Raw genomic sequence first — 13710 nt, 5'->3', positions numbered from 1 at the left:
CTAATTAAGGGGTCTTATCTCTGTCAATCAGCATGCATACCGCTGTGAACCGTGGCCCTCCGCAACTGATGGCTGACGTGAGGGGTGTGTATCGGTCGCGGATGGGGTGGTCTGAAGGTGGGTGTGGGGTTTATTTACGGGAAATACCAGGGCGGATAAAATGATTATTAGTGACAGACGTTGTCGGAAAATGTATAAATGAGTATTACTCCGTTATTTTAGCGACCCTGTAGCTGTGTCCACATGGGCTCACCACAAGGGTGCGTCCTTTTGCCCCTTTCATTATGTACGCTGAGGAAAGCATGCAGGAGCTCTCAGGACAGCTCTCTGTTGGAGCTCTCAGGACAGCTCTCTGTTGGAGCTCTCAGGACAGCTCTCTGTTGCTGCCCTTTCTTCAAGGTTCAAAGTTAGATGACGTACATGTTCTCACTGACGTTATTTCTTGGGATGATAACAACTTCTTGGACTTGTGATTGAACCAAGGAACTTGGTTCAATCATGTATGATATGATAACAGTGTATGATTGCTTTTAAAGGCAAACAGAGATGCAGCCAAAGAGTGCATTATACAGTACACACAGTGAAAATGCATGCAGCAGCAAAGGTGTATATATAGTGCACAATATATAGTGTATAATATGTGCAATATAGGTTTGGCCAAAAATGAAATGAAATGAAATAAAAAATAAGAATAAAATAAACTGATCATCTATGATCTATGGCACAGAGCGCAGAACACAGGTCGCAAAAATGCATGGGGGGTTTTTCCTTTTCACCTTTGCTAGCCAAACTGTTTCAGATTCTGCATTTGTCGTGTTTGAAAAAGATGTACTGTAAGTGTAGCTACTAGTACTAATTAAAATTGGTCCGAAAATAGCAATTATAAATGCATTGCCCCTTTGCGCCGTCTTGTGCTTGGTGGAACATACAGTATAGTGCCCTCAATGCATAGCTGAGGGAAGTAGGGGGGCTGGGGGGGGAGGGGCTGGAGCTATTTTTCAATAGCTAAAGCATAACATAATGCTAACACCAAAAGGGGTTCCCGCCCAAAATGGGGTTTTCCCATGGTGTCTGAGGTGGCCCAGGTGTCTAGCCTTCCTCGTTATTGTGAATTAGGGACAGAGATTTTACATACTGGGACACAATCGTTTTTCTGTCAGGCCCATCATTCTCTTTTGTTTTCTCTCTTTCTCACCTATTTTATTGAGTCTCCAGAAAATGTCTGCTCGTTTGGTTTCACAGTCTCACAAGGCGACATGGAAACAGCCCAAAACAGAATTGTCAAATGCATTCTAAGAGTATTGGAGTGAAACAGCAAGACTATATCTTTCTTTCTGTAATCAACAAATCCTCCCGGAGGCTGCAATGCATTTTGGCTTCTCAACAATATGTTGTGAAGTGAAATGTATCTTATCTGTTGCCATCAGGGCATTCTTATATTTTACCCACTTGCAAAACTAACTGCCATACAAAATTGTTCATCCCCATGGCAAACAGACTGCTAAATGCTCCATGTTTGAGGGGCGGTAGCCCCTCCTATGCCCACCATTGCGATGATGGTATAGAGTAGACTATTGAGGATAAATAGTGAGGACAGAAAAGTGAGGACGTGATTTGCCGGGATGAGCGCCCCTCACTTCACACGCATGTGATTTTTGTCCTACTTTACACATTTTGCTCCTTGATAGTTGTTTTTTTGTATGTTGACACTGCATGATGTACTGTTCACAATAACGCACAGATAACACATACATTAAACGCATACTGCAGAACGCAATGTGTTTCAAGCAAGGAGCTCGTCCTCAGGCAGCATTACCATGGTCCATTATTCCACTCATGACAGTAAATATTGACACTGCCGACCATCCCTGACAGACTCACACACAAAAGGGCCGTTCACACCAAGAACGTTGTTTTTAAAAAATCGTTCTAACTCAAGTGAATGGCAGAGTCCACACCACAACTTGACAATGGTGAACTTCAGTGCTATTGTACGTATGTGTTGTGTGAATAGACCTTGACTACTTTCAAACGTACAGTAGTGCTAATGCTATACACAGTAGGTTATGTATTTTAATTCTGGTCTCCTTTTCACTTTCGCTGTATGGCAATGTGCACATGAGTTAAAAGAGAGATTATTTTAACAGCTGATACTACCAGGTCATGAGGGGCCCAGGGCCCAGAAACGGGTGGGAAACGTGAAGGTTTGGGCAGACAAGGTGAGACTTTGAGGTCAACCAGAGGAGAGAGGAGTGAAACAAAAGCATGAGTGAACGAAGTAATAGCTTAGGGGGGGAAATGGAAGCTTATAGACCAGGGGTGTTTCTAGAGTTTCTATAGAGTATACGCAGAGAGATTCCCCTCCCCTGTCTCGCCTCCGCATGCCTGTGCTGTGTCTGGGCATCTCTTCAAAATCAATTTAAGAAATTACCATTCAGCCGGAGTTCCATCATTACGGTTTTATAATTTCATCTTCCCTCTCCAGTGCCTTCATCCCAAACCCCCTCGGTTCATCTCTGCAGCACAGCCCTGGTGAATAATTAACTGTGGTCGTGAGCTGGGAGACGGTGAGCTGCATACTCACTCCATCATTCACACGCACGCAGGCACGCACACACACACACTTGGCGTAGGCATTTCTTTTCCCTCGGGCCGGCGTTTTTTGGGGCCCTAGGCTAAGCAGAATTTGATTTTACCCCAAGCATTCTATAAACTGGGAGAGAGAGAGAGAGAGACAGAGTTGGAGAGAGGGAGAGACAGACAGATTTGGAGAGAGGGAGAGACAGACAGAGTTGGAGAGAGAGGGAGAGAGCTGTTCCTCAAGATCTGAGTAATTATGATGAAACTTTTGGCATTCATTTCAGCAAAGATAAACTGCTTATCACATAGATTATATATGCTACTGAATGTCTTATGTTTTCCCATTTCTTTCTCCTTGGTGCCAGCTGGCGGGTAAACATATACATTATGGTCAGCGGCACAATCACAACAATTCATTCAAGATATATCCTTTTCATCCTCAAGGCATGGTGAACCTGCATGCCTGTTTGGCTATCTTAACAATGCCGGTCACGTGAATTCACAGTATCATTTGTCTTCTGCAGAGCGCTCTGGCCCCACTGGGTGGGTGTTTTGCAGAAACCAAAAAGTGGAAGAGCCAATCAGCGCCTGCGCTCAGGGCCGTGTGATCGACAGCCACTGATTGGATGTTCCACGTTTTGGTGCCACGTTGCCAACCTGTAGCACTTGGGGCCAGACTGGTCTGCAGAAGACAAATGATAATGTGATTTCACCCGACTGGGATCGTTTACCATGGTTAGGCATTATTATACAATATTCCTTTCAAAAAGCAAAATTAAAATAGCCTGCCTATAGAGCGTCACAGTCCCTCCCCCTTTCAGAACGACGAGTGGCCCAGGAAATGAATCCCAATGCATTTTTCTTAAAGTATTTATTTAAAGACGGTTACGCCGCGGACAAAGCCAACTCGGATTGTGACAAATCATGACAATGAACACAACGTTTTAGGCCGATCAAATAATTTATAAGAAGAAAAACAAAACAAATAGTGTTGTCTCCTGCCTTTATTTTCTTCTTTCTAATGATTTGATCTGCCCAAAACAATGTGTTCATTGTCATGATTTGTCACGATCCGAGTTGGCTTTGTCCGGGGAGTAACCGTCTTTAAATAAATACTTTAAGAAAAGCCTATGGGAAAAATGCATTGGGATTCATTTCCTGGGCCACTCGTCGTTCTGAAAGGGGGAGGGACTGCGACGCTCTATAGTTCCTACTGGTGCCTATATTTTTCGGTCAAGCAGGTGCTCTGAGATACCATATAGCTTAATGTTTAGATTGCCATTTCAAGCGTTTAACCACCTAAGCCATACTTCGTTTTCAAACAACATACTGTTGTATGAAGAATTGCTAAAATGGCCAATCTACAACTTCAGATCCAGTCTCTGCGTTGACTGCAGATCTGCTATTTTCAATATATTTGACATCTTTGTTTATTTCTTTGTTAATAACTAAGGATGCCAGGTTGAAAAGACACAAATACTCAATAACTCAAATAAGTAACATTTTCTGGATGCTTGACTACAATTAATAAGCTGCTGTTGGAGTGGAATGCATATTTATTTTATGTGAATGGAAAGAAAGAAAGAAAAATCACTTCTTTGCTTGCTTGCTCGAGGGCCCCCAATGGCCACAGGCCCCGCGGTCGTTTAGTACGCTTTTGCCTCAGGCATAAGTGTACCGTCTCTCTGTTTTTTTCCCTTTAAAACGGTGTGTTGTTCTGCCTCACGGATCACTCTTTAGAGCGTTTAGGTATTTTCATGCACAGGTCACAGGTGCTTGGAGGAGTTTGCCATAGACATCCATGCACATGGATGCTGCGCGCGCGCGCGCGCGCACACACACACACACACACACACACACACACACACACACAGACCGTAGAGATAGGTATTTCTATAAGCAGTCAATAATAGGGCTCTCACAGATGTGTATACTGAATCTACGTAAGCCCACAACACAATGCAACGTGTTCAGAACTTGTAGAGTTTGTCCGCAATACGTCAAAGCGTAGTCATGCATTTTCCATATCTGGATTTAATTCCACCATCATTAGATGGCTCCTGTGGTCAATCATATTATATTACCCAGCAAAGCTTTTCCCTCTGATTTTGTAACTGTGGATAAGAGATGTTTACAATACAATATGTTTACAATACAATATGTTTCTAATGTCAAGTTAATGTTGGCTAACATTTTGCTCTGAGTTGGCAGACCGATCCATGCAGTGGAGTGTGCTTACTGAAAAGAAATAGTTCCCCCCTAAATATTCTGTCATTATCTATTGTACCCTCATGCCAGATAGTGACACACTGTCTACTTAACACATACAGTAGGGAGATTATTGTCAGTACAACTCAGAATGAACAATGACTAGTTCTTTAGTCCACAACATATCATGCTTCACACAACGCATGCAGCAAAATCCTTCCAAAATCCAAATGATCCCACTGCAGGGAGTGGAAAAGGACCTTTGCACCATTAATTGCAGTGACTATAAGTACAGCCATTGTTTCATTTAAAGGTTCAAGCATGCACACCCGAGCCTTGAGTGTAACCAAAATTGGAGATATTTTGCATTCTCATCGAGCAGAGCATACACTAATGGTTTGAATAGGAGTCTCTTCCACTCACGGAGTGATTATTTGGCTTAGGACATGGATTAGGCTGCACAAGCTGTATGGAATATTGTTTTCTGTAAGGCAGTGAAAGCTGATCTTTCATCATTATCTTTTATTACGAGGTCAACCCAATCCATTCCAATTGAACAAGTCAATTACATACAGTACTGAATATTACACTATTTTGACTTTTACAAGTACAATTTATTGATCCACATGCAGTTCAAAATCGATGTCTACGAGAAAGCAACATGTGCACCAGATCTCCCTCTAAGCTCCGTCACTGATTACAGACCTTCTGCAGACCATAGAGACCCCTGCTGTGCTGACTGATTGGTTTGTGTCCTGGAGGAGGAGGTGCATCCAAGGCCTCACTCACACGCACCAAACACCAATCATTCAAGCAATGTTTGGTAGTTCTTTGGTTTTTTGGGCCACCACAATGCTTTTCCAATGGGAGTCACATGGTTTGATCAAACATTTTTGTTTGATTGCTGATTGCTCCCCCCTCATCAAACAAAATGTTTTGGTCAAAAGCCATTTGACTCCCATTGAAAATGAATTGGAGCAGCAATCAAACAGCAATCAGACATCGCACATGGACCGAACGTTTGTTGTGTAGGTGTGTTACGAAGCCCAATGAATCATACTGGTGCAGTTACAAAAGAGAAGGCACGCACATCAAAACAGGCTTATACGTGCCGAACCAAGATAATTATTGCATCCCCTTAAATGGCGTATGATTAAATTATACTGAAGGGAGTTTCTCTGTGTAGGCCTACAAAGTTCATATTCTGTTGTTACAACACATTACAGTACATTCTAAGTGTGGGGTAAATTTCAGAACAGTGAGAGATGTTAGGATTACATTACAAATGTTGCAGTCTAGCCTGGATCTACTGGTAGTTGTTTTACCAAATTACAAGTCAGTGGAAGGTGAACAATATTTGCCATAACTACACATTTTGTCTTATCTATGCGCATGCATGGTAAGGATTTGAATTTATTTGTATATATATTCTTTCGTCCCAATTTATTAATTGTGCCTGTTACCGCATTTTCCATACACTTGTGTGTTGCCGCTACTGTTGTTGATCCCAACTGGCTCACCTGCCAGTGAGAAGCCCCCACTGGGACGAGGTAGCGTGTGTGTGTGGAGGAACATTCTGCTCCTCGCAGTTCAATTCTGCTGACAGACAGGTGCCACCCCAGTTCAATACCTTCTGCTGCCAGACAGGTGCCACCCCAGTTCAATACCTTCTGCTGACAGACAGGTGCCACCACAGTTCAATACCTTCTGCTGACAGACAGGTGCCACCCCAGTTCAATACCTTCTGCTGACAGACAGGTGCCACCCCAGTTCAATACCTTCTGCTGACAGACAGGTGCCACCCCAGTCCGTAGGAGTTGCTGCTGCAGCAACAAAGATTGCCCTCCCTGGTGTCTGGGTTCCCTCCCACAACATGGCTCAATTGTGCTCATATGGACACTCAGCCAAGCTGGAGGCATCACAGAGGATTCAAACACCTACATATAGCTCCATTTTATTTCACCTCTAAACGCCTTATCCCTAAACTTCTTTGCCTTTTTTTACTATTTTGCTAAACATTTTTGAATAGTTTTAAAATGGCCAGTCTACAAGCTCACAACATGTTAATGTATATTGGCTAGTTGAACTATTCAAAAATGTTTTGCAAAATAGTAAAAAAGGCAAAGAAGTTTAGGGATTAGGGGTTTAGCGGTGACGAGAATGGAGCCCTATTAGCCTCCAGTGGTGGACAGGAACTTTACCCCTGCATGAGCACCATGGATTTCAGGTTATTCTAAAGGAATAAACGGAATGCTCTCCAGTACACAGCTCAACAGTTACCGTTGATTTATACTTGGTCACGTGACGGTGCAGCCCATCAGAATGTAGCAGATGCGACGCCTTGTGAGCTTGTAAGAAGAAGCAGGTCGGTAGTGGCTTATTGTCGGTATCAGCGGGTAACACACGGGAGTCTGTGCCCGTTACAATGTGGCTAGATCCCTGGGAGATGGATTGCTGAGGTGGAGCGCCACACCTACCATCAGCTCCCAGTACTTCCCGCACGACTTGCCGCACCCAAGCCGTGCTACTCATACGCGGAGTCGGCGGTGCCCGTGATCGAAGCTGTGAACTTGTGGTCCAAAGGTGAGAGCTCTACCGACTGAGCTACCCGGACAGTAATCTGTACATCTGTTCTTGTTGGTGCGTGACACCGCCACACATCCGACTATACATCATGCATTACCTGCAGCATGGGCCTTGTAGGCTACCGTAGGACAAGTGTAGCAGCTGCTGGGCTACACGTGTTTTGATTGTAGCTAAGCACTCAAAATGTACGAACTGGAAGTGGTGTGCAATCATTCTAAATAATGCACGCTCCCCAAAGTGTTGACTAATTGAAACCATTAGAATTCTGACACTGGTGGTTAATTTGTTTCCTTGTGTATTTATAGTGATCATTTCTTCCCGGGGAAAGCGCTGATGAAACATGAGGTGATTATGCCGGTAAGTGAGTTTGATGAAGCTGGAGCGGGCCGTGCGAGATGCAGGCCGCTGCCTCGCTCACTTCCCCATCCTTGTTGTGTCATCAGTCGATGAGACTTCCCGGCCGGACACGGCACACCATGGGGTCGTTATTAATGTGACAAAATGAGACCTTCATCAAAGCCCTGCATGGGACGTGAGTGGGAGAACGGTCAGCTTGACCTGTTATCTACTTGGGGGAGGGAGGGAGGGAGGGCTGCGATCCACGAGGAGAAGGAATGTTGAAATATCATAATTAGAATGAGATGGATTCGCCGCGCGAACACAACCACAGCGATCAGCCAGCCGCCGCAGAGCTGAGGGGAGAGAGGAGGATATAGGCTGCCTGGCAGAGTGCGATTGTCAAGCAACAAAAAGCACATAATGTCCTGTTTTTCAGGAATTAACCTTCATATCTCCATTTAGCATTTACACTAGGGTAATACTGGGTGGGTGGTAATTGTTATTTAATTTATTATTAAAGGCCATGAATTCATATTTTATGGTACATATAACACATAAATGTAGTGTTAGGTAGTGTAGTGTAGTTAGGTTTAAAAATGCAAATTGCGGCGGAAAAGAGAAATTATGCTGACTATATAGAAGTGAAGAAATAGACAGCACACAACATGTCCTTTTCACATGGTTTATTTACCTCCCATATGGACAGACAACAGACGCGTTTTGACCTGAAAGGCCTTCCTCAGCATTGTATACATGTACAGTATACAGTATCTTGCATTATTGAGCCCTGCACCAAAAGACCTTTATCTAATCTGCAGTGTGCGGGCCTTCTGCTGTTGCAGACATTTTCTCTCAGTTTAACTGTAAGGATAACCTACGTTCAGGATAGGCATACATTGCATCGTTGCATATTGCAACCTTTCAAATCAAGCTTGTGAATTTACTGAGCTCTCACTTGATTCAGTGCTTGGACTTGTATTGGAACTTGCTGGAATGGGTAGCGTGAGTAAGAGATGTAAATATCCTGACATGTGCAGCTGTAGTTCACCTTTCACTTACATTTTGTTTTTGATGAGATCTAACGATCCAGTGCATGGTTCCTTCGGTCCGTCAACAAAAAACAGTCTCTTGAATGAATGACAAAAGTGTTGTGACCAGTATTCTTAAAGTAATTGCTTGCCTGAGCAGTTTTGGTATATGGTGAATCATATAGCATATTTCATCACTACTTGAGTATGTACTGTTAAAACTAAACAATAAGTTATCTCTGACAAAGTCTGATGTTTCATGCCAAAATGTTCCTTCTGCTAGAGACCTGTTCTCGCCTCAAAGACAGTTGTTGTTTACCATAGTAAAGAAGGTTTACTACCAAAAAGCCTATTGTTCTAACCTTTTGAAGCTTGCGCCGCTGTGGAGAATCTAGAATCTTCCAGTGATGATTTGGCTAGGGACTTCTATCTTTTTCACTGAGTAGCTGTTTTTCACTTGAAAATGACTCTTAACAATCTTCTGTCTGTCATTATAGAATAATGAGAAACGCTATGAAACAGACTAAGTGAGTGCATTTTGTACTGATTTAAAATATACTATAAGACAGGGTATTTTCATGATTATAGTTTTCTTTACTGGGTTAAGACTAATGAATTAGTCTTAAAGTAATTGCGTGCCTGAGCAGTGCTGTCCACTTTGTTGACAGGATTTCTTGTAGCTGCGCAAGATCTCTCTCCCACCCATGGTAATGAAAGCCTGGGTATAGAGGCTACACCCATGGCAACAGAACACCAAACTCATTGTAAAACTGGCCCATATCCCATTTGCAGCTCATGTTAAGAGTTTCAGCACACACTTGTGCATTGATTTATGACGCAGATGTTAGTTCTCTCGCTCTCGCTTTCTCTGTCTCTCATTGTTCTGTTCCTAATATAAAGGTATGAGAAAAGACTTCTCTTCTACAGACCCTGCTCCTACTGTTGATGAGTTCTTGTATGTTATTTTTATTGTTGTTCTTTGATTAATTGACTACATAGGACCACAATGGAAACATGTCCTCGGGGCTTTTTGAGTTATCCTTTTAGCTAAATTGTATAAATGTACTACTGTACTGTACTGTTTGCAGACTGTTAAAGTCTTTAATCAATCAATCAATCTGCTCAAGAGCAATGCATGTGTATGGTTTCTTACAAGATGCATGTTTTCAGTCCTTTTGGGATTGTTGTTCTCGACTGTTCGAATCCTTATATTAAAATTGGCTTAATAGGGAGGACCGACAGGCCGGCGGGACATCACTCTGACTCAGATATTATCATAAACAAACCCCATACCCTGTATGTACTGTATGGTCATGTACATTAAAGGGACCAACCATCTTCAAACTCGGTCGAGGGAGTGCAGTCCCCGCCACAGAGCTCGGCTATGTGTTTGCCCATATGTGGGCATGCGAATATACAGGGTATACTCTGATACTATATATATACACTACTCATTCCTTGAAGGTCTGAGGAAGGGCTACGGCCCGAAACGTTACCGAATTAAAGTAAAGATACTTGGTGAGCCTGAAATGGTGTGCCGATTTTTTCACTCTCTATACTCTGACACTATGACTTAGACGTAGCGGTCGGACTGGCGGTGCGATGCTGCTGTGAGGGCCGTCCAAACCTCTAGTAAACCAAAGTGAATGTTGCGAGGGGGAAAACAAGCCCCTGATCCCATCAATGTCACTGTCATGCCCCCCCCCCGTTGAGCTCCACTGATCTGCAGCATGTTGTCGAGTGCCGTCAGGAGCACAGACATGTCATTTGGAGATCCTCGCCGGTGTTGACGGAGAACTGGCAAGGGTCATTGAGCTCAGTGAAGCTGCACTGTTTATCCAGCCATTTACATGGAGCTCGACGCGGCGGTCACCCTCTGATTCACTTCCTTGATTCCTGCTGATCTGCCTTGGACTCGAGGGCCAAGAGTGCACTCGTTGGAGTCAACAGAGCATGCTGAACTGTCAGCATGTGTTGCCATAGTGCAACTCAGGCCACTTATTTTTTTATTTTCTTCTTTCCGTTCTTTATAGGTTTCTAATTCCTTGCGTCATTACAACTGAACAATGTGTTAGTTCGTATGAGTATTTAGTAACTCTTTCGTTATTGCTGCATTAATCATCAAGAGACCGATCCCATGTTATATGGCTCTGTCAACATTTCAGAACAAAAGCCTGCTGGATGGTTCTATGTTGTTCGTTTCATCAGAAACAAGTCCGTAGAGTCTGGTGTGTGTGTGTGTGTGTGTGTGTGTGTGTGTGTAATGAATAATGCCCCCCCCCCCCGCATTATTCATTACCGCAAAATTTCAGTGATACAGTAGCTACGGTAACAGAAAGACAGGGAATGTAGTTGATATTGATTGATCTGCCGAGGCTAAGAATAACGTTCAAAAGCTTTAGTGCTTCAAAGACGAGCCAGTGCTGGTCTCATTAAGTGTAAACATTTTCAATGCAGCGTTGGAGCAAAATTGGAGGAAAAACTTCAGCGATTGAGACCGGGGGGGGGGGATAGAAAGAAACAGAGAGGAGAACAGAGTGTGTGTGTGTTTTTATTATTCTGTACAAGCGCTTGCCCTATGGCCAGTTCAGGATAATAGACAAGAATGCATGTTTACTAGCCAAGGAAGTGTTTTTCATCTCATGGTGGCTGCAGTGACTGTCCTTGGCTCTGACATGAAACCACGGGCAGCAGACCTCCCGGTTACCACGGTGCCAGACACACACACACACACACACACACACACACACACACACACACACACACACACACACACACACACACAGTATAGACACGTACTGTATATATCAACCCTGCTTCCAGCAACAACATCCTGCACACAAATGGCCTTTGTGGGCTTTTATTTCTTTGAACATGGAGCCACTTGCATGGCTTTGATGCTTGATGGTTTTCAAGGACAAACGTGGGCAAGGGAGGAGGGGACAGGGGAGGATGATAATGCGTACACCTGCAACAAATGCACTGCATCCATGATAATACACTGGTGTTGAGTTGTTTTTTTTGTTCTTGCGACAGGGTGGGCGTCAATTCATTCGTCTTTGTTTAGAGATGTTTTCTCCACGGCCTTTGGCTAATTGCAGGGCATTGCAGCTGGCAGAATGCCTATTAGTTCCTTGCTGAGTTGAGAGACAGACTCTGGGAAAAATAATCTAATGGCACGCACATACATTCATTTAATTTGCCCAACCTCTCTCTTATATAGTGCATGAAGCGACACCCACGCACGCACGCACACACACGTGCGCCAGTGCGTGTGTCTGTGCCTCGTGTCCTTGTCTTGTGGTGATGGTGTCTAAGTACCGCCAAGGGAAACAGAGGACAGAGAGAGAGAGAGAGAGAGAGAGAGAGAGAGCAGAAATGTTGAGAGGAGCTCTAATTTGTCCAGAGCCGCTTGAAGATGCCTTTTCCACCTCAAAGCCGCCAAAGCCACCATGATAGCACAGGCGACAACAATCAGTTTCACCAGATTAGTGCACCTGAACCTCAAACCTTAATTGTCATGTTGAGGACTGTCAAATTAATACATATTTGGCCGCAGGGTACCTTGCACGAAAATATTTCGTGCCAAGATTTGTGTTGTTAAAATTCTTTAAAACAAATATTATATATATATATATATATAATTTTTTAAAGCAGATCTATAAGATTATGGGCTATTTTCAAATAGCCAGTGTACAGTATACTAGGTTTAAAGTGCTTAACTGATTATTAAGCTACATTAGCTCATTTTGCTGGGGACCCCGTGGAACCCTCACAAGGACCCACTACTTTAGTGTCACTAGCATGACCTTTTACCCCTCGCATTACTACACACAGTCAAAGTCCTGAGTGACCCGTACGGGTCCACTTTCACTCAAAGCTAGTTTTAACATTCGGGACCCGAGGATCCGTCAGTCTTGATCCGTATCGACGTGGCTATTACACACAGTTGAACACACTTGCTCGGCTGCAACACACCGCACCTGCTGGTAATAATGTTATACAGAAGGGTCAGTTGGCCCGAACAAACAAGGCTAATTCCCTGTCAGTGTTCCAACCCTGCAGGCTCCTCACAAAATAAACCCCCAAATTTATAGAAGGCAAAGGCCAGCGGATGACAAATGGGAGGGTCACACGAGGGGGAGGTGGGAGGCTGGGCCACAGTGGCTGACATGGCTCAATGTGCTGTCTGTGAATCTGTGTGTGAGTATGTGGGCATTTGTGGCTTTGTGTGAATACTTCCCATGCACAGATTACAACCACACACGGAGATTTTGAAAACATGACCAATGACAAAAAACTCCCATATCTGCTGGGTGAAGTACAACAATGTTTAAACACAGCAGCAAGATTTGTGTGTTGCTGTAATAGGAGAAGGATATAAAATGGAACACAACCACCCTAAAGACTAACCATTGTGTGTATTCCTGCACTATACCTGCATCGAGTGATCTTGGTACATAGAATTTGATCTATTGAAGATTCTGACCTTCAAATTTACATAATCTTTGTTTTGATTGTACATGCCGCAGTGACATGTGCCTGTGCGTGTGAGCAGCCTACCGTGCTCAAGAACTTTATGCAGCTCCATTGTCGTGCTTTTTCGCCGTGATTAAATGACAAGAGCCAGTTGTTGTTGTGAAGCCCCCGCGCCGTGGACCTGCCTTAATTACAACCAAACACACTTAATTGCATACACAGACCACACCTGCGTCAGCCAGCCAGCTCTGTCCGCCACAACGTGACACAAAGATTGTCCAAACACCATTTCTATATAGAAATATAGAACTCATTAGCATCACTGAGCCAGCTTAAGGGACTGTCCAAAGAGAGAATAATTATTCTCTGTATTATGTATTGTATGTACAGTATACAGCCTCGGCTGTGCTGCAGTGTAATTTATTTCACCTCAGCTCTAGTTCTTTGTAAGCATATAGACAAACAGGCATCTTGCTGTCAACACAATGTT

This window comes from Protomyctophum bolini, assembly GCF_963924005.1.
Source record: "Protomyctophum bolini genome assembly, chromosome: 19".
Classification (NCBI taxonomy): Eukaryota; Metazoa; Chordata; class Actinopteri; order Myctophiformes; family Myctophidae; genus Protomyctophum; species Protomyctophum bolini.
Note: the sequence above shows the minus strand (reverse complement) of the source record.